Here is a 22,280-nt window from a genome sequence, read left to right as displayed (position 1 = left end):
GCGCAGGTGGGTTGGTGCGGGGTGGTCTGGACGGGGGACAGGGGGCAGTAGAGGAGAGCTTTTCTTTGTCTCCCGTTTGTTCGCCGGCTGGCTTCTTTCGCCGCGCGAGTTTCCGCGCGGAAAAGGAGTCGTCGATGACGTCGACCAGAACCTTGCAAACCCCTTCGCGGCCGAGAGACTTGTTTGCCCTTCTGTACGATCAGTTGGCCAAACAACTCGGTTAGGACTCCGCTCGCGACGCGGTGCGCGTGCACGGGGGAATTCCGAGCGCCTTGGAATTCCATTCTGCTCGGTTTCTTTAACGGTCGACTTGAACGTTGTTCGGTTCCAGACGTCACCGGGTTCTATACTCCGTCCGCCGAGATGGGTAAACAAAATCACGTGACTTCTCATGGATCGACTCTCCTCCGAATGAACGAATCTCGATTCGTATCAATCGGTGTAAACTATGGTGCATCAAATTGATGCACGATAGTAGAAGGTGTCTAACGAGTTCTAAATACCCTTGCAGTGCTTTTAATTGGGCTTGTCATTTAATATTGCTTGTACAAATATTTCGAATAGAAATTCTGTTATTTTAGACTATGTTCTTTCAATTTTCAAGGAAAATTGTACTATCGGTTCTAAATACGGGTTCTAAATACCCTTGCAATGCTTCCAATAGGACTAGTGATTTAACCTTGTTTTTACAAATATTTCGAATAGAAATTCTGTTATTTTATTCTATATTTTTTCAATTTCCAAGGAAAATTGTACTATCGGTTCTAAATACGGGTTCTAAATACCCTTGCAATGCTTCCAATTGCACTTGTAATTTGACCTTGCTTGTACAAATATTTCGAATAGAAATTCTGTTATTTTAGTCTATATTTTTTTAATTTCCAAGGAAAGTTGTACTATCGATGTTATTGGGCGAGTTTCTCTGGGTTCGAAAAGACCCGGTCATGGCACAAGGGAATTCAAACAGTCGGATATTTGTGAAACGATCGAGCCAAGGTTAGCTTCGTTAGCTCGTGTTTCGTAACAATTGTGTATGTATAGTACGCGCGCGAGGAGATTGCGTCTAGAGTTATCGCCCCTGACGAAACGGTACCCGCCATACTTGCTGAGGCAATGGCGCGGTTCTACTCGTTCGGGGGTAGTAACTACAGAGGCAATCTTCTCGCGCGTCGTAAATTCGAGTGTACCTAAGATACCTTCTTACAGTTAAAAAAATGACGAGATCGAACGAAATCTTCGAAGATCGAAAATTAACCAAATTCTAGAGATTTCCTAATCGTGATCGGAGATACTCTGATTTAGATACTCGCGAAAGAAACTTGGATAAATTGTGTCGTATCCGTACGTTTTCAAAGAATAGCTGTTGCTTAGTTTTATACGGATCTATTTTATGTATTTTATCTAGACTACAGTTGAAGGTAGACACTTAAAGAAAAGGAATACGAGAAACTGTCATCGTAGGAGTTGGGTTATCCGAAAACTTCCCTCTTTCGAGATTTCAAGGTGATCGAAACTTTTCGGTCGCGCGAACAAGAGTCCACCGACATTTTACCATTTCCGAAAATACGATCAACGAGGTTTCCTCAGAAGAGACCACTTTTCGATGCACGTCGACTTGAAAGGATTAAACGCAAACTTTCTGTCCAAAAATGGTCTCGTTTTCTTCGCTGAAAGCAACAACCGCAAAGAAGCCAAGAAACGGGAGAGAAAAGAAGAAAGAAAAAAAAAGGAATCGCCCATAAGAACGAGGCAAGACGTCGGGTTGTACGCGTCGAACGCGATGGTTGGGTAGGGCGAAAGGGTGGCGGGAACAGTGGCGCCATCTCGGCAGGAAGCGGCAGAGGAGCGAAAGCAAGCAAGCAAGCAGAGGGTCCTCCGTGTGTCGGGGGTGCGAGAAAGAAAAGGCGAGGCACACTGGCGACGGGGATGGAACGCGGAAGAGGAGAAGGAAGGAGGTGGTCGTCCTGGTATCGACCGGCTGAAAAAGGGGTGGATTTTTCTACCCCTGGGCGGAGGACCAGCGCTGGGGGACGTGTTCTGGACTCGATTGCGACTGGCCCACCTCTGATCTCCGCGTCGAAGGAAACCGACCCTCCGCTCGCTCAAGTTTCGCTCTCGCTAAGCTTCTGTCAGTTATTCTGCTGATTTTTCTCGGCATCGTTCTAACCTTTCTCGTTACCGTGTTCGCGCGTTTCATCCATTCGCACGGGAACGTTTACCCTTACCTATCCACGTTCATCGATATGTATCGGTTCTTACGATTACTTGTATCGTTATCGTTACGTCGGATCTGTATTTTTTTTCTTTCACGAAGTATTTCTTTAAGATCTATATGTTGTTTGTAATCGTGTTTGGCGCGATTTTGCGAGAAAGTAATCGCCCTTAGAATAATTTTTCGAGAAAGTAATCGTCTTTAGAACGATTTTTCGAGAAAGTCTTTAGGACGAGTTTTCGAGAAAGTAATCGTCTTTAAAACAATTTTTCGAGAAAGTAATCGTCTGTAGAATAATTTTTCGAGAAAGTAATCGTCCTTAGAATGATTTTTCAAGAAAGTAATCTTCCTTAGAACGATTTTTCGAGAAAGTAATCGTCCTTAGAACGATTTTTCGAGAAAGTAATCACCTTAGAACGATTTTTTGAGAAAGTGATCATCCTTGGAACGATTTTTCGAAAAAGAAATCGTGCGAGACCAATCTGCATTACATGCATATAAAAAAAGAGAGAAATAACGTTCACCGCATTTAGATACGAAAGGTTAAGAACAATAACAATAAATCGTCTATATCGCTTAGAATTTTCATTTCAAATATTTAACCTTTAATCGTGGAATATTATGAATAGAATCTACGCATAAGATGCCAGAATTAGCAAGAATAACCTTTAAATTCTTTTGCAACGCACACTCGAGAAATATGTATACACATACACATAAGTAATTCGTTAATTCTCACAGCTACGGTAAAGATCGTCCGTGACATCTGAAAGTTAGGTTATGACGCTTCGATACGTCAACCGACGCGAATGGATTAATGCGTCTGAGTTTCGTATGCAAACAGACGAGGTTAATTCTACGTCCATAAATAGTCGGGTTCATCATCGACCGAGTGATTATAGTTCGTTTCCGTGCGGGTTCAAAGATCGAATTCGAAATAAAATTCGATCAATTGAAATTTCTATTGGGGCGATTCGACGAAGGGGATCCTCTCGTTGAACGACGGAGCACGGGGAATTAAATTAGGTAAAAATTTCACGGTTATCTCGAGAAGAGTTTCATAGATTGTTGCTGAAAACCGTCGAATAAAAGAAGTCATCTTTTGTGTTCTGCGGTGTCATCGTTGCCGACTGAGCCAAAATCACACGTCCGACACTCCCACGCGAATCTCGCGGCAATCTCGATTGAATGGAAACGGTACAACTACTCGGAAGCGGTCGTTTATCGGCTCTAACAAACTTTGACACTAGCTGGCCACGATGATTCCACGGAATCCAATTAATCCCCGGATCGGATCTAAGTTCGGGGAAGTGGCGCGTGGGAGCGTGGCAGCGCCACTTCGCGGTTCTTCCCGGAACGAATTAGGCGTCGTCGCTTGTTCCGCGGTAAGAATCGCGAGCCAACGCGAGTTTCGCGTAAGACGATCACGGGTTGGAAGAAGATGCCGAAGAGAGGGAAAGAAATGGATCCACCGGGGTTTCTCTGCCACTTACTCGGCCGGAAGCTAATTGGCCCGAATCGAGGGTGGCTTTTCCATCATCCGGTTCACGGCATTATGGCCGACTCGCACGTGAGCCGACGGACCAATGGAAACGCGAGTCGATGCCCGAACGACCGGGAGGAACTACTTCCAACAATGTTCTTCGCCTTCCTTCCTTCGGCCTAATTTCTGATAGCCCTTCCCCGGATGGTTGCCGATAAAACGCGATGGGAGCTCGATAAAGGTGTCGAGGGTTGCGCGGAGTAGAATACGCTCCTGCTATTGGTGTCTTTTTCTTTTATTTCCTGGAGATTCAGGATGTGTTGGTTGTGCCTCCAGGAGGATTAATTTGCTCGGTGGAAGTTTTTCGGGAGTAAATTTGATAGTTTCGGAGGAACCGAGACTAGGAAACTCGTCGAAACGTAGGGTACAAGTGGACTGTATGGAGTTTGGGAATTTTAATTCGGTGATGCTTCGAAGTAACTTAACTCTTTGGATTAGACTTGTGGCAAGGTCTGGGCACTAGTTTTGTGACAATATACGTTATACAGATGTTCCATTGGGTTTTGAAATGTCGATTTGGAGATGTTTCGAAGTAATTTATCTCTTTGCACTAGATTGCTGACAAGATCTGTGCATTAGTTTTGCGACGATATAAATCACATAGACGTTCTATCGGGTTTGGAAATGTCGATTTGGAGATGTTTCAAAGTAACTTAACACTTTGAACTATATATTGCGACGGTATAGGTCATATAAATGTTTTATCGGGCTTGAGAATCTCTATTTGGATATAATTGGTACCCTAAGAATGCATCATGGAACATTGGTGTTTCCATGAGTATTTTTTGTTAGATTCAAGATTTATTGGTACGTGTTGAACCCTAAAAGACATTCTGTGTATCATGCTTACGTTATCATTTATATCACAGGAACAATATCGATAAATTCGATATTAATTAGAAACACATTTCATAGGTAAAAATGATTACTTATCGAGCAAAGCTAGCGATCGGATAAATTGCAGGTTGTATCAACCAATTCTTGATACAGACTGTGCGAGCAGATGAAATATTTTAAAGCTAAGTACGCCACGGTTAGGGTTCTCCGCGAGCAGCAGGATATCGATACCCCGTTTAATCGTAAATTACCAAGCCGGTGTCAAGTTAACGGACGACGATAGTACCTATTTACTTTCATTCAATGATCAAAGAACCGCGTTAAGCCGATAACGCTTATCTACCCGTGCACAGTGGACCCATTCAATTCGGATTCGCCCCAGTCAGGAATTTTTCCGCAATTCCGTCGTTAACTTGAGGATGGGTCCGCGTCGCCTAATGACCATCGATGCCTCGTGGCGGGCTTTTTAAATCACCTTTTTAAATTATTTAGATAACACATCGTTTAAGAGGAAATCGAATTGAAACGATTGTGCATCGATGAACCAAAAGATTCGATACACGAATTATTATCTAAAATTAATATCCGAATAAATCGTAGCCGTACGAGAACGATTTTATAAATTTATGCAACGTTCAATCATCGTGTATAATAAAACATGATTTTGAGTGATGATTTTGTTGCGCAATAACGAGCAACGTTTTAAAAACGTAAGCGGTGATATTTAACTCCGTGAAAAAGAAGATCTGTAACGGTACGATAATATACTAAATGTTTATTTACAATTTATTAACCGAATTGAAACGTTTCTAATAAAATATTAACTCAAACGAAGCTTCCAATCGCTTTTATTTCGATGCATGGTAAACTTCACGAGCTGTTTACTTAATTTGATTCGTCTACGTTGGACGGAGGCCAAGATTGCTAAATAAGTTAATTAGCCGATTAATTGCGGAAATTAACAGTAATGAGGATGACCGTGATTTCATAATTTCTTTTCAATAGATTCGAATTAATCCTGCAGAGTACACCTTCGCTCGATTACTCGTAATTTCTACGCGTTTCTCGTTTTTCTTCGAACGAAGAAGAAAACTCTTCGATCAATCGATACAACGTTCGAGGTTAGGTCGAGTTTTCACACATTTACGCGTTTCTCGTTTTATTCAACGCGTACCTGAATCCATATCCGTAACGAAGATGTTTGGTAAAGATAATAACAATAGTATCAAAGAATCTGTACGACAATACAATAAATAAACAATAATCGCTCAATCTCAAACAAACCGCACTTACTTTAATGTATCGATTTGAGTATATAACCTACAAATATGAAATTAAAATCCTTCCTACAGTTTCTCTCAAATGTTCGCAATCGTAACGTCTGTTTCACATTTCCATACGATGTAATTTCATTCGTTCCAAAAAACAAGAAACCTTGAAATAAAAATATCTCGTTCGGTACCATAGATTAACAATTACTTATTCGATAATAATAATAACAATAAGAATATTTCAAATCGCGAACCAGCCCACGAACACCCCATCTCCAAGAGAGGGGTAAACATTTTCCTCTCCCCTCGACGTTGCCAATGATTTCACAACAAAAACAAACAGCGGAGGGGGTATACCAGCGAAAGAAAGCAATTTCCAAGGCGAGCGAAAAGCGGTGAAACACCGATCGTCGAACATCCCCGCGACATCTTTTGAAAAAAGAAATATGAAAAAAGAAACAAGAAAAAACACACCCCCTGGAGGATCGTCGCGGATCGCCGCGTTGTCGCTCGATTTTCACAAGTTGGAACGAAGAGGAGAAAAAAGTCCAACGAAGGAAAACGTTAAACGGAAATCAGCCGGCCGCTCACAAAGAACCGTCGACTCACGGAGCGAGGGGGAGGGGGAGGGAGCGGCGAAGGGAAAAAATACTCTTTGATGGCTGCGCGCGCGGGCGCGGGCTCACGGTCTTCTCTCCGCCGTTGGAATACGCTCGTAAAGATGGAAAATACCGTGGGGAGTCGCCTGAGGGGGGGTTGAGGGGGTAAGTGTGAAATTGCCAGCGATACACCGCGGGAAACCGGAATTTTCTTCGAGCGAAACTGTCCCGGAATATTTGACGGAGGGGTTGCGTTTGAGACATCGATGGACGAGCAGAGGGGTGGGGGAAGGGACGGGTAACATTTTTCCGTTCGATGGTTCGCGATATTAATGATATTTCTGCGTCTGTGCACGCTCGAAGGGAGTGTTTTATACGGTTCGAGGTATATCTAACTTGCTGAATGTGAAGTTGTCGAAATCTCGTACCGAGCGCGGGAAATTTGAAATCGTGGACCCGCGTGATTAAATTCGTCGCGTTTCTAATCGAATATCGTAGCTTTTGTGTGAGTCGTGTCACGGAAACTTTGAGGTTAGGAATCGAGAGTAGCGACGATCGTAAGTGGAAAAGTTTCCAGAATTTAAACTCGTCAGACAACGATCCTGCGTAAATGTTCAATTACCGAAAAACGGTTCGCCGGGTATCGAAATTCGGGAAGTTGAAACTCCGGTGAATCGTAGCGCGGCAAATTCGAATCGGACGGTATTTAAATTCGCGAAAATTAAATACGGGGATAGGAGTATGCGGCATCGCGTTGATTGCAGAATAGATTCGCGAGCATACAATTTGCGTCGCAAATAGCGTAATCAGCTTTCTCCGGACAATTAGCACTCGAGTGACATTAAGAGTGCATCGAGTTTTATCTGAATGCACTTCGTATTGTGTGCGCGGCTATTCGTCTCTTTGTAAACTTTCCTCGTTAGCTAATCAATTACAAATTTGCCCGATACCGAAGCAAATAACGCTATAAAACCACGACTGTCGCAAAAAAGATTCTTTATCAACAACGGTGACAAACAAGATAAATGACTTGCGCACTCTCGTCCGTTGATTCGAATTACGCAACGACAATCAGTTTCACCATTTTATTCGTACAATTTTACCAAGTTCGTAGAGAAGAAAAAAAAACCGTACTTTCGTTCGATTTTTAAAATCTACAATCTCGACAGTCAGAAAGTGCAACAATTTTAATCTAATCTAAAATTGAGAGTAAAACCTATGTAAATTTCATTCTCCTTCGTTCGGTGCAATAATTTCAATCCGGATAAAATGTACAAACTCGTTACCGAATACTTGAAATGTAAATATTTTATTACACTGTACACCAATATCTCTGTTATTTCATCAAATTTGTTTACGAATATTTCTTTACTTTCGTTTATCTCTCTTTACACTTTCTTTGCACTACTTTTTATTATACACGAGAAGAGATAATATATTCTGATATTTTTAAATAATAGAAACAATATTTTACAATTTATCCAAATTGTCTACGATCCTTAAGAAAGGACTATCCATACTTCCAACTCTGATCTACAATCCTACACTTATCTCAAGGGGGTTGAACATTTTTCGGTTCTATCCGTCTATTCTCAAAGTTTCGTAGAAATTCAAGAATTATGGTCGGCGTGTTTCCCTTGCGAAACAAAGAAAATTTTCTCATTTTTCTCAGATTGTGCTCGGCCTCGATGTTACCGCTATCCAATTTCCACGATCTGGCGAGAAAACGTCGACAGCGCTGCATTATTCTCCAAACGGAGCAGCTACCCTAATCGTCGCTCAATCTCCATAACAATTTCCCGGGCAGTTTCCTCCTGAAACACCGACCAACCCCCTCACCACCTCTGGCCAGAGGATCCCGGTGACCAACAATGGTGCTGATTGAAACCAATTATCGGACCTTTCTTCCTTCTACTTTTTAACTTGCCGCCGTAGCGGTGACACCCTTACCGCTGACTTCCGCTCGAGATGTCGCAACCCTGTGATTTTCACGGGGTGACGGGGTCAAACGTAAAAAAAAAGGAAGGAGAAGCTTGGAAGAAATGAGCGGGGAAAAAACGGAAAACAGGGGAAGGAACGAGAAGATCTGAATGCTGGGAACGACTCAGAACCACCCCCTTCGTTCCCAACTCCGCTTTGTCCACCCCCGGCAACCCCCGTGGTCGGTAATCGACCGACGTTTTTTGGAATACAAATGAATCTTCGAGGGACATGTTTTCTCTGCGGTGGTTATTGCTGACCAGTAACCCGATTCATTGATTTGAGTTTCATTCTACATGAAATTGATTGAGAACATTCTACAAGAAATTGATAAAAATTTTATCACCTTTATTAGGGTAACAATAAAAGATACACGTGGCTGAGTATAGAAATCAATCCGTTTAAACGTTCGATTCATTTGTCATTTCTGCGTCTGAAGCGTCGAGTTGGTTTCTCGTGAACGAAGATAGAGAATTTGTTCATCGAATTTGTGACAAATCTGAGTATAAACGTTTCGTATTTTTAACGTAATGAAAGTTAATCGATCTGTATTCAATTTGTAGGAAGTACAAATAGGAAATGTAGGAAATTTTAAGCGTAGGGGTAAAACACGATTTTGAAGTTCGACGTTTTAGGTTAGGATAGCATTTATCGATTCTAAGATCGAAGTTCCGCGGATCGATTCGCTCGTAAGATGGCGCGTGGAAGCGTCGGTCCTCGACAAACGAGGAATATTTCTTCGACTTCTCTCAACATACAAACCGGTAAAAATAATCCCGCAGACTTCCGTTCAGCGCCGAAAGGAACGAAAGTCGCGATTACTAATGGTAACCTCGAACCTCGCGAAACATCCATGACACGTGATAAACGTTCGATACCTAACCTCGATCTCCAGAAGTCCTCTCGCCGCTTCGAGAAACCATTACATCGCATTATTTACAATTTCCCCGTTAACGATATTCAATCCTCGCCATCTCTCTCGATTAAAGGGAAGCGGTCTTAAGGAAAAAGAAAAAGAAAAAAAAAAACTTAAAAACATACAGTGCTTCCGCATTTAAATGCAAAAAGTGTCGTCGCTTTCTTCACTTATCTTTCTCTCTCTCTGTCTCAAAAAAAAAAAGAGAAAAAAAAGTGAGGACACCGCGTAGTGCCGACAAAAAGACAAGCGAAGAAAAAGCCAAGGCAAGCTCGTTAACAATTAAAGCGTTGACAGAGAGTTACAAGGCGTTCGTTTCGAGCGGGCCACGAGTTTCCAGAAGGATCGTCCGAAAAATCGTAAATATGGATAGCCGCCGCTCGTAAAGAAGATAAATAGGAGGGGCAAATATCGAGAACTGACGCGTGCATTAAGTGTCCCCGTGCCTCGAGAGCCCGTCGACACGTCTTCGCGGCGTTTTTACTCCCCACCATCATCCGGCGGATTTCGTGGCACGGATTTATCGTTCCCCGGTATCCGTGACCCCCGGGCGACGCTCGGATAACCTCAAAGTTCAGAACGCTCTATCACAATCTGTCTCAATAACTCGAGGCAAAGATGCGTGCGTCTATGCTCTCGCGATGGACACGGCCGACAATTTTTTTCGTGGGAAACGTACAAGAAGACAACCGATTCCATCGCGACACCTGTTACAGTATATTAACGTGACAATTTTAATTGCTGTGATTTACGCACGATCGTGTTTGTTTAAGGAACAAGGCTTCTTCGGTAGTTCTGCAACGATCACGTATCGATTAATATGTAAGTTTTATCGCGAAGTATACGTATTGTGGCGTGTACAATGTGTAACTTTGTTTTGATGAAAGAGTATCTCGTTGAAATCATCTTTGGATTCTGGTGAGAAATCATGGACGACTTTTTACGATCGAATCAATGGAAGAGTAATGCGAGAAAAGTTTCCTGTACTGAGAATAAACGAGAAGATATTGAATTGACCCGGGGGTTTCCGGCCCCCTGTGGAAGGGGCACTCGAGGGCTTCGTTTAGCTTTTCTTCTGTTGTGTTATTTAGTTCTTAAATTTAGTTTCAAGTCATTTTATAAAATTCGGTTCTATGCACCTTACCTTAAACTCGACTGTACTATTTACATAATTTTGAATATTTTACTTTCGCAAATTCCGCAACAAAGTCTTGAATTAATCAATTCAGAGAGATGGAGGAGATATTATTTCTGTACTCTGACGATGAATACCAAGATATACATATTTTTTTTAAATACTGTTTTTACTAGGAAGTGCAACCGTATCATTTCTATTTAAAAATTAGTAAAAGCGTACGCAAAAACGTTAATCGACAATGGTCATTAATGTATCTATAAAGAAACCCCAGAAACAGACAAATAATCCCAAGAAATGAATAATATCTATTTAAAATATTATTTTTACCATTTTTATCTAAACAGTCGGCAAAAATGTACGTTCAAACTTTACGCACTATTGGTTTAAGAATAAAGAGGTTGCTCGAGGCCGACTAAGTTGCCATTAATTTATCTATTAGAAAGTCCCAGAAATTGCCAATTGATCCCAAGAGATAAACAATATATTTTCCAAATATTATTTTTATATGTCGAAGCAAGTGTACCGTTTTTATTTAAAAACTCAGCTCAAACTTTCCGCAATGATGGTTTAGGAACGAAGAGATTGGTCGAGGTCGACTAAATTGTCATTAAAGAATCTATTAAAAATCCTAGAAATTGCCAATAGATCCCAAGAGATAAACAACATATTTTCCAAATATTACTTTCACACGTTGAAGCAAGTGTACCATTTTTATTTTAAAAACTCATCAAAGATATACGCTCAAACTTTCCTCAATGATGGTTTAAGAACGAAGAGATTGGTCGACTAAATTGTCATTAATTTATCTATTAAAAATCCTAGAAATTGCCAATTGATCCCAAGAGATAAACAACATATTTTCCAAATATTACTTTCACACGTTGAAGCAAGTGTACCATTTTTATTTTAAAAAATAATCATCAAAGATATACGCTCAAACTTTCCGCAATGATGGTTTAAGAACGAAGAGGTTGGTCGAGGTCGACTAAATTGTCATTAATTTATCTATCGAAAAACCCCAGAAGCTGACGGTTTCCGAGCAACTCCCTGTCCCGATGGTCCTGTTTGCGCACCCCTTTGCTGAACTCCCTCGGCCGGCGGTTCTCGGAGGACCGTCGGGGGACACGGATTCGTCGATCGGACATCAGAGAGACCGCCGCGCAAACTCCATTAACGGACGCTAGAACGACAGTCGGAGGAAAGGCGACTTCTTGCTGTTTGTCGTTTGAATGTTTTAGGACCTCCGCACGATCGACTCACTTACTGCCTCCGTGGGAGACGGCAGTGTTTGCACGGAACGTCTCCTCTGTTCCTACCGGTGCCCGGGCCTCTCGCGCTTCCTGGGACCCGCGGACACCTTTTGTGCCACTCCGCGGACGCCTCTGCAAATACGTTTAATTACACACATCGGTTTCCTGGTCCGTATCGTCCTCCCGACGGTCTACCGTGGGCCAAAGTAGACGTTGGCTGTTTCCCTATCGAACTTACAAGCACCACCGTGCTTAGATCTTTTGGAGCCCGTGGCACCTGTAACGACCACAGACACAGGGGACTTTTGTCCTTAGTTTGGGACGCGTCTGACGGGCGACAGTCTATGTTTCGGGCCTTACCGCTTTCATAAGGGCCGTGAGACAAAGGCCCGGATAGTCTCTGCGTGACATTTTTTTACTTTTCTTTCGTCGACTGCAGTGAATGCACTCATTTTTCCACTGTTACAAAATCGTGAGACACCTTCAAAGATTTCTGTTAATATACTTTGTAAAAAGTCCTTTCGGTAAATCAATATACTGAACCATAATATCCCGTCAAATGCAAATAGAATATACCCTTCTTGTCCATTTGTTTCACGGTAAATATTTCATTGATAAAGTAATTTATTTAATATTAATTCTTTTAAAAGAGCCTGTCGATATCTAGATACATGTGTTCCGTCGCTACTTTATCATAGTTTACGAACAAAGTCTATGAAATTTCGGATCCCAACTTTGACGAAACATTGCGCAAATGATGTTCCTTAGTTTAACCTAAAAACTAGAGCGTATTTCATCGATACCACTTTTTAGCGGCAACTCGAAGGAAGCATTCATTTCTTATATCGAAATCATAATTTATTCGTGTTCATTGAGTTCGAAAATATTTATCCACGCTACCATAAATACGTAGGTGCGTTACGAACAAATTTTTCGAAGAACCCACACAGAGACTTAACCACAATTTAGGGTATCACGGATCGGGTACAAAGAACACGTTTCGAAGTGTTCGTGTGCCGCAATTGCTATCGTTTGACATTGGTGCATCCAACGTAATTGTCACGTGTCATGATGTTACAATCGATGACATTAACCCAATTGTATCACTTGACGTACTGGTACGTCATAACCTCACTTTCAGATATCACGAATGACGGTGCGCGCTGGTTGGACGATACGCTATACTATACGTTCCCACCGTTCAAGTATCGAGCAATATTAATAAGTTTAACATTTCGACGACCCGATTTTGAGTGAATAAAATCAGATTATTATTGCGTTGAATTCTACCGTTTGGACTGCATCGAGCTTTCACTTACTTCACGGATAATGCCAAAAAATCAGAGCACGTTCTACGTATATTCGAAGCGGCTCGAGATTCCCTTAATCTCGTCCCTAATGTACACCTCGCGCTCTCGTATTCCTAAAATACCAACATCGACGACGGAAGATCATTAATTGAAAAGTCGCGCTGCTTAATGAACCTCATGGCGGCTGGTCGTGCCGCGGGACTTCAAACAGCCGGGTTTCGACGAATCAACGGCAGTTCGCGAAATCTAATTATCACCCTCGGCCGAGGTGATAAGATTCTCAAAGCCGCTCGACGCCCGGCGTTCGTGGATTCGCCGCTCCCGATGAGAACCGGCCTTTTTATAGGTGCCTCTAATTCGAAACAGCTGCGCCGCCAACGACGCCTTAGATTATATGTATACATCGGAAGAGATTCTTTTCTATTTAAGAGATTGCGGAGCTGTTCAGATTATGTACGATTTGCATCACGATTACAAAACGGACAAGATTTTTTGTATTTAAACGATGCTCGAGCCTCGACACTATCTACCGTTACGGTATAATTGGCGATAATTTAGGTTAGGTTTTCATCTGTATCCTGTAGAGAGCTTGGAATCTTTGTAGGTGGTCCAAGATAGATGTATATCTATCTTATAATGTATTTAGGTTTAGTTTTCTTTTGGTGTCGTGCCTTGGTAAACTGTCCAGGTTATGTTCGATCTTTAATTTCGATTTAGATTCGGTTTCGTAGATAATTCGTGTTCCCTTTTTCTGTGTAACGTTTGTTTTCGCGAGCCAAGTTCTGAAATACACGTCGGACTTCGTCCCATCGCTAGCAGATACTCGCAAAGGCAACAATCCGAGGCGTAAGTGAAAACAGTAGTCGTTGCGAATGAATTTAAAAAAAAATCCTCGTTCCATTATTGCATCGACTAATGGCCGACGACGGTAACCGTGAGCACGGAATGAAGGCTACGCGTGGAATCCGAAGGATTTGAAGAAAATCCCTTTCCGAACGATCGACGCCAGGATTTCTTCGAAAGACTCGAAGGCCAACGATTCGAGGTGGAGGCTGCATTGTTGCTAGGTCTATATCTCAGCTTTCGAAGAGATTCCAGCTAAAGAGTCCAGATTCGAGACGAAGAAGAGAATATAGGTATCCTACGGTTCAGGAAACTAGACCCAATAGATGAAACATGGATATGCCCAACTTTACGAAAGTATTTGGGCCTCATAGTATATGAATTACTAGGTCTATGTCCAAGCTTCCAGAAAGTCGAGATTAGAGTTTCGAATAGAATGTGGGTGTAATCTACACTTCAGGAAAATGCGATATATTCGAAACATGGACATGTCCAAGTTTACGAAAGTATTTGGGCCTCATAGCATATGAATTACTAGGTTTATATCCAAGTTTCAAGAAAGTCGAGATTAGAGTTTCAAACAGAATGTGGGTGTAATCTACGCTTCAGGAAAATACGAGCGATGAAACATGGACATGTCCAAGTTTACAAAAGTATTTGGGCCTTATAGTATATGAATTACTAGGTCTATGTCCAAGTTTCCAAAAAGTCGAAATTAAAGTTTCGAATAGAATGTGGGTGTCCTAAACTTCAAGAAAATACGATCGATGAAACATGGACATGTCCAACTTTACAAAAGTATTTGGACCCAATAGTATACGAATTGCTAGATCTACATCCAAGTTTCCAAAAAGATTTCACTAAACGATCCATTTTGTTTCGAACAGAATGTGTCTTACTATTCAGGAAAACAAACCTGATGAAACATGGACATATATAAATTCGCAAAACTTATCAGACGTCACAATGTACTAATTGTTAGCACTATATTCAAGTTTAACAAAGAGGTACCACCTTACGTCTAAACTCTAAACAAGTCCCACAATTCGAGCAAACTCGAACGTAAACGACACGTCCGTGTTTGCTTCGCAGCATCACATCGCGACTACCTAACGTTCGTTCGATGTTCGTTAATTACAAGTTCCAATTATCTGTTCCAAGCGGGCAACAGATGCCTGGAATCTTCAGAAGTAGAGATTCGCGGAGCTGGAAATCCACGAATTGCCGAGTTCCTCGTAGTCGGGTGGCGCCAAACGGGGCCCGCAGAAATCCCGGGGCCAGACGTCTATATCGCGCGGGAAAAGAGAAAGACAGAAGGGGCCTCATTATGTTTCGGTAATTGGCCGAATCCAGTGATGTTTTCAATTTGCTCAAAGGCGCCGCTTGTGCGCGGTCCGTGCTGGCGTAGGTGGCCGAAAAGGGAGAAACAGAGGGTGGGGGGGTAGGAGGGGGGACGACAGGGCAAGAAAAACAGGGCACACGCGTCCCGAGCCAAACAGCGGGAGATCCACTTCTGCTCGACGATTTTGCGAAAAGTCGGTTGCGAAGAATACCAAAGAACTTCGTTCGAGTCGAACTTCTTGGATCGTCTGTTGACGTTTCAGTCGTGATTCGATTTCACAATACAGTTCGCGAAGTTAGGAGACTTCGGGAGTCCTCGGCGATGTTTCCAGATTGTCCCAATTTCGATAGTTTCTCAGAGATTTAAACTTTGGATCATGTGTTGACGTTCAAGCAGAGATTCGGTTAGCAACAGAATCTATGGAGTTGGACAATTTTGGGAGACTTTGGATATCGAGTTACTCCGATTATTGAAGTGTTCTCGAGTTTCGAACAATGTTTCTTAATGTCCGATGTGAGATTCAATTTACAATAAGGTTTAAGGTGTTCTTAAGTTGCTCTGATTTTTCAAGTCTTCTCGAGATTCGAATTCAAATCTGTTCGTGTACGAAGTGAAGTTTAGTTTTGAACTTGAAGTCTTCTCGAGTTTCGAACAATGTTCGTTAATGTCCGATGTGAGATTCAATTTAGAATAAGGTTTAAGGTGTTCTTAAGTTACTCTGATTTTTCAAGTCTTCTCGAGATTCGAATTCAAATCTGTTCGTGTACGAAGTTTAGAATAGAAACGAAGAGGTTCGGAGATCCTAGAAGTTTGTCAGGTTGCACTGCTTTTACAGCTGTGTTTACAATATGGACGACACTTTGAGAAACGTGTCAACAGACCTTAATGGATTCTCTCAATACCGGTCGTTCGAATTGTATAATCGGAATCGAATTCACTGAAATTTCCAAATAAAATTATCCATACCACGTACGCTATTTGTATACGTTTCACGAGGGTTTTATTTATTCAATGGAAGACTGTCCTCTACAGTACGAGAAGCAATTACATGGACATCGATTTCCAGTTCACTTCTATCTCCTGAAATAACTTCCCGGTGAACGTTTATAAGAAGAATAACCTATCTTACGATGTACAAGCTACGGACCGTAGTACTCGCTTCTTCCTCGTTCGACAAACGATACACTCTATAAATAGTAATATTCTATAGACGTCTGTCATAAAACGACGAGAACATGTAAATACAACCGAGCGATACAAATCGGGCTAGAAACTTATTTTCCTCGAGAAAAACGTGTCTCGTGTTTTGCGCGTTGCGTGTCGAAGTTCATACGAAGTTCGCCGGGAAGCAGATTCAAGTCGTTAGTCGATTACTTTCCACGGCACAACGATATTTACTTTGTCTCGTAGTACTTACTTTTCTTGTTATACTCCCTCTTAACGCTCGCGTGTTTATCATCGAATATATCTAACCGTGCGAACTATTCCATCACTTTGCCACTTGAAATGAAAGCAATGGACAGAAATCGGTCGCGTAATATCCCGTGTTTCATTGTTACTGGAGAACAAACCGTAATATTGGTAAACATCGAACGAGGTTAACCAGTGGCGCCACGCGCGGATATCTCTTTAACCCGCCATTGTTCCAAAACCTGGATAAAGCGAACATAACCTTTACTCGTAGTTCTGTGATTCAGTTCGAATTGCGAATATACGAACGAACAATTACCGTAGCGTGGAATAATAAAATTCTCGTTAATTTGGTATAGACCGGTGTATCGAAAAAGTAACTCAAGATACGATAATTCCAGAAGGAACAGGGTCACCAGGTATCCGACATTCTTGGCTAGAGGTGTCCCGTGTAATTCGCATCTCGCGTTGGGGGCGTTGGATTATACCAATCCGAGCGAAATCCTCGAACGCAATTCGCCAATGAAGGAGAACAACGAAGTGGAAGCGGTCGCTGGAACGCGTGGCAAGATTGGCCGAGTGACGAGAGCAGCGGAGACAAAAGGCGTCCGGGCAATCTCGTGATTGTCGGCTATCGTCACCCGGAGGTGGCTCTGATAGAAATTATGATTGGCGGGCTGATCGAGAGAGAGAGAAAGGAAAGAGCGAATTGGGGAACGAGCGGACGTGGCCGAGTGGCTCGGCGTTAAGCAGGAAGCCGTCCCGACGAAGCGGACCCATTAACCGCCCCCCTTCTTCTGCCGCGAGATTGCATTTTATCATTTCAACTCATTTTTCAATATGGCCGACCCGATCCATCAGTACAACCACCGCTAGACATCGTGATTTCTTGCCATTGTCGACTTTCGTGCAGTCGATTTCGGCGTTTAGCTGCGAATTTGTTTATTTCTAGGTTAGGTCTACCCAGAGACGCATTACCGCGATCTAATTCGCGCCAATTTGAAAGAAGAGTTGGTACGTCTCATTAGTAGTTTTGAGTTTCGTCTTTGTCCTCACCCTTCTTCTGCCACAAGATTGCAGTTTATCATTTCAACTCATTTTTCAATATGGCCGACCCGATCCATCAGTACAACCACCGCTAGACATCGTGATTTCTTGCCATTGTCGACTTTCGTGCAGTCGATTTCGGTGTTTAGCTGCGAATTTGTTTATTTCTAGGTTAGGTTTACCCAGAGACGCATTAGCGCGATCTAATTCGCGCCAATTTGAAAGAGGAGTAGATTCGCGACTCTAGTAGTTTTGAGTTTCGTCTTTGTCCTCACCCTTCTTCTGCTGGCAGATCGTATTTTATAGTTTCAACTCATTTTTCAATATGGCCGACTCGATCCATCAGTACAGCCACCGCTAGACATCGTGATTCCTTGCCATTGTCGACTTTCGTGCAGTCGATTTCGGCGTTTAGCTGCGAATTTGTTTATTTCTAGGTTAGGCCATTCCAAAGACGCATTAGCGCCATCTAATTCGCGCTAACTTAAAAAAAGACTAGGTTAGTGTCTCTACTAGTGTTTCTTCTGCTTGCAGATCGTATTTTATCGTTTTAATTCATTTTTCAATATGGCCGACTGGATCCTTTGATACAATTATCTCTAGGTTAGGTCGTTCCTGAAACACTGTTTCGTCTGTTGTTTTTTTTAAATTCTGCCCTCATTTATTATATATACATCTGCTTCGATTCTACATTTGTTTCAATGGATCTGATTTTCTGAGAATTCTTTCGAATCGAAAGTCGAAGTTATTGTATTTTCCCTTTCTGTAGAATACCTTTTATTTTCAGAGAACACAACATTTGTAACAGAATCATTCTTTTCGAGAAATTCCGTTTCAAGCCAGGATAAGACGGTAAACTGTAGTCTTTTGAAGATTAAAGATTTTTATTTAAAATAGAAGTTCTACGAAAAATTCTGTCTGCCATAAATTGGAAAGAATTTCTTTACCAAGTGAAGTTCGATTCCTGTCTTTTAACCGATACGTGAATGCATAAAATTTTCTTCGTTAATTCGATACAGCTTAAAAAAAAATAATCTTCGGAAATTTCCCTATTAGACAATTATACATGAATCGTGAAACTGTTACAAGAGAATTTAATATTCCTTGAACAAAGTTTTTAAAGATTTGTATATTTTTTTTGAACAAGACTACATTTTAGAGAAATCGTACAATTTTATTTCTCCCGTTATTGCCTGTCTATGATTTTTCAACATTTGTAACCATTTGAAACTATTCAATGTTGTTCGTAATAATTGAAAATATTTAAAACAAATTACAGGAGAACCTCATATTCGAATTAATAGGAAGACATATATATGTGTTTGGATAATAGAACAATTACTCCTCCGAGATTAAATTAACTTCACTTATTGCACTTATTTGCTCATTACTTGCTTCACTTATTCGAATAGAAATGAAGAGAATCGATCATTTCTTTATATACTTAAGGATCTTGTGTCTTTGTAACAACTATATATATAATTGTACATTAGAGTGTATTTCGATGTTGGAAGCTCCACAGTATTAAGTTTCACTCACCATCTCGTAACAAAAAATCTCCCTAAAATGGTCCACCTATCGCACTTACTCGCTTATCCGTTTAAAAACGAAAAAAATCAATAATTCGTTTAAACATTCAAGTTCAGTATCCCGTATTTTTATAACCACTATACATACAATCGTACGTTAGAGTGTATATCGATATTGGAAGCTCCACAGTATTATCCATCATTTCGCAACAAAAAATCTCCCAAAAATGGTCCACCTATCGCACTTACTTATCCGTTCAAAAACGAAAAAAAATCGGCAATTCGTTTAAACATTCGAGTTCAGTATCCTGTATTTTTACAACCACTGTACACATAATCGTACGTTGGAGTGTATTCGGAGTCACCGCTGTATTAAGATACGCTCCTTACGTTTCTCCGTCCGGCAGCAAAGAATGGCCCCCAAAATGGTCCTCGAAAAGAGGGTCTCCAGACTTCCGTGAAGTATCCTCGCCAAGAAAGAACGAACTCTTCCCCATTCGGATAACGAAGACGAAGTCGGTGCCGAGAAAGCGCGACGAAATTTCAGAAAGTATCACTCGGTCGAATCGAGACACAGGGTTGGCGACGCGCCGGCACATTCAACCCTCTAGCCGATTTACTCGCCCGACCGCGAAAGAGGCAGCGAGTGACGTCAGTTTTCGCTGGCTTTCAGCGGGAATCGCGGCCAACTCGCCATTCACCGCGTTTCAGACGCGCGTCACGGAAAACCGCGCGCTGTTCCTCGAGAGCCACGGAGAGGGGAGGTTGGTTAGCGGGCGGTAACGGGGGAACGGTGGAGGCGGAGGACGCGGAAAAGCTTGGTCAGAGGGAGCTTTCCGGAAGAGCGAGGCGCGCGTCAAAGAGGCGGCCTCGTCGCACACCTTTCCCAGCCGCGATTGTGCGAGGAATCCGCGTAATTAAGCGGCTGTTGCTCGACTCGCAGCCACTCCCAGAGACTCGCGCAAGAAACGGCAAGAAGAAGTGCCAAGTCTGGGTTAGACGCGCTCGAGGATTCACTGAGAGCACCCGGTTGCCACGAGAGCAACCGTTTTGACGTCGAGTCCCAACGGTTGGAGCGTTGCTCACGGGTAACCACGGAATTCGGCGATCAGAGATTGCCGGGAGGATTACGACGGTTGAACTTTCTTAGGACCTGCAGCAATCAGAGGGGGTCGGTGATATTGGAATCTGTATGGGTTGTATCGAATCTGGTCGGTTGTACTCTGGTACCCGAGGATGAGAAGATAGTAGGGGTAGACCCCGAGGATAGTAGTTTTACCCTTCTATGTGGGGCACATCGTCTAAATCACGTCTCAGCTTGCCTCGCGATGTCACCTGATTTTGCAGCGAAAGTTCATCGGAAGATCTTTGAGTTAGGGATTTCAATGAATCGGTAGCGGTCACCGAAATAGATTCGATAAACGGATACTCCGTTTCGTAGACTATCGTCAGTTCCCTCGATCAGAGATCTCGGGCAGTCTTCGCCCGGTGAAACCGAGAGACTGTATCCAAGATGCCGGACGATGCTACCTACGACGAATCAATTTTCACCCGGGACGCAATGAATCAATCTCCAAATAGACCGCAACCCGGAAGCTTGGAGCATCGACAGGAACACAATGAGAGCCCGAAAACCATCAGCGGGGCCCAAACCTACGGACAACAAATCAGCCACGGGTCGAAGGTGGCCCAATCGGCGCGCTCGGCTACTCGAAAAACCAGAAACCCTGTCTCCGTCCCACTTACGTAGCACCATCCTTCGTCCGCCAGCGAAGAGATGATGGCGTGCTACGTGGCCTGCAGGCCACGGTTCGCTGCCTCGTCGATTTTTCTCTCTCCTCTCTGAGCGCGAGCGAGCTAGCAAGGGCGACTGGAGAGATGATGGATCCAGGAGAAGAGGAGGAATAGATGGTTACCTTGGTAGGCAGATATAATGTAGCCAGCTGTAGGCAGTCGGTAATCACATGTTTGTTTAACCTCCGAAACCCCTCATCTACGGGGTCGCCCCCTTGAACACCCCAGACCCGGGCCACCCCGAGCTTCGCCAAACAAAGATGTCGTTTCTTTTTTCTCCTTTTGCCCCGTCTCATCCTCTTCCTGCGTTGAACAGCCGTCCTCGTTCCTCGCTGGTCGCCCGTTCCCGTGCTTCTCGGACGCAGGTCGATCTATGGGCGCCGGCTGGGAGTGATGGATGACCTCGGTCCACGGCGCGTATTAATGGAGCAGAGATTTCACGCGTCTCAGCCGCTCGTAAAGCACGGATTAGCCGCGTTTTTCACGCAGTATCCCAACGTCCAATTCGAGTTAGGGTCTAGGATCGAGGATCCACCGGGTCCCGGGGATACTGTTTGCTCCTGATTTATCGTTGCTTTGTTTTTTTCGGGAGGACCTGTTATGCTTCCGTTGAGACTCTTTCCCCTAGCGAATCGAGCTGCTCGAGGGGACTCGGGGTTAGGTACTTAGAGGGTTTTCGGCTGGTCCTGTTTATGAACATATTGGGACGTTAAAAGTCGGAGAATACGTAACCTCGAGTGACTTTTGTCACGCGTCAAAGTGTGTATACGTTTATCCAACGTGACGAGTCGGTAAAGAGAAACGAAAAACCTTTGTAAGATTCGTGCACTGGAAGAAGACAAACCGTAAGTTTGGTCTTGTCTTATCTGTGCTTCGTATGTATTTGTTTAGATATATTGACTCGCCTTGTTGGAACAACGAGACACTCCGAGTACAGATTGTACAGGAAGATCTCGCCAAATGAGATCTCACGCGGTGAGGTGTTGGGGCATGTCTCTCGAACGTTGGTAAAAATCTACGGGCATGTGGAACGTGTCCAGGGACTTTGGAAGGAATTCTATCAACCCGAAGTGCGTTTACCGATATTAATTCGGTACGAGGTCATCGCGAAATACGTTCTCAAGGAGCTCCATGGTGGCCTGGTGGTTGCAGAAACGCGCGGCGCGTTCCCGCGAACAGTAACCCTCAATCGTGGCTTTTTACAGTCCACTTAGTTTCGCAGTAAAGGCTAGAGAATTCCTCGCAAGAAATTCGAAAGC

The 22,280-nt window shown here is 42.9% G+C and overlaps 1 protein-coding gene across 3 annotated transcripts in view; it reads right to left on the bottom strand.

The window, feature by feature from the left end:
* Positions 1-22,280, bottom strand: part of Bi (T-box transcription factor bifid) — a 179,462-nt gene that overhangs the window by 23,982 nt on the left and 133,200 nt on the right. The gene's annotated exons all lie outside the window — the stretch shown is intronic.

The sequence above is a fragment of the Ptiloglossa arizonensis genome, chromosome 1 (assembly GCF_051014685.1).
Source record: "Ptiloglossa arizonensis isolate GNS036 chromosome 1, iyPtiAriz1_principal, whole genome shotgun sequence".
In the NCBI taxonomy this organism is placed as follows: domain Eukaryota; kingdom Metazoa; phylum Arthropoda; class Insecta; order Hymenoptera; family Colletidae; genus Ptiloglossa; species Ptiloglossa arizonensis.
The sequence above is the reverse complement of the archived record's forward strand: the minus strand, read 5'-3'. Positions and strand labels throughout refer to the sequence as shown.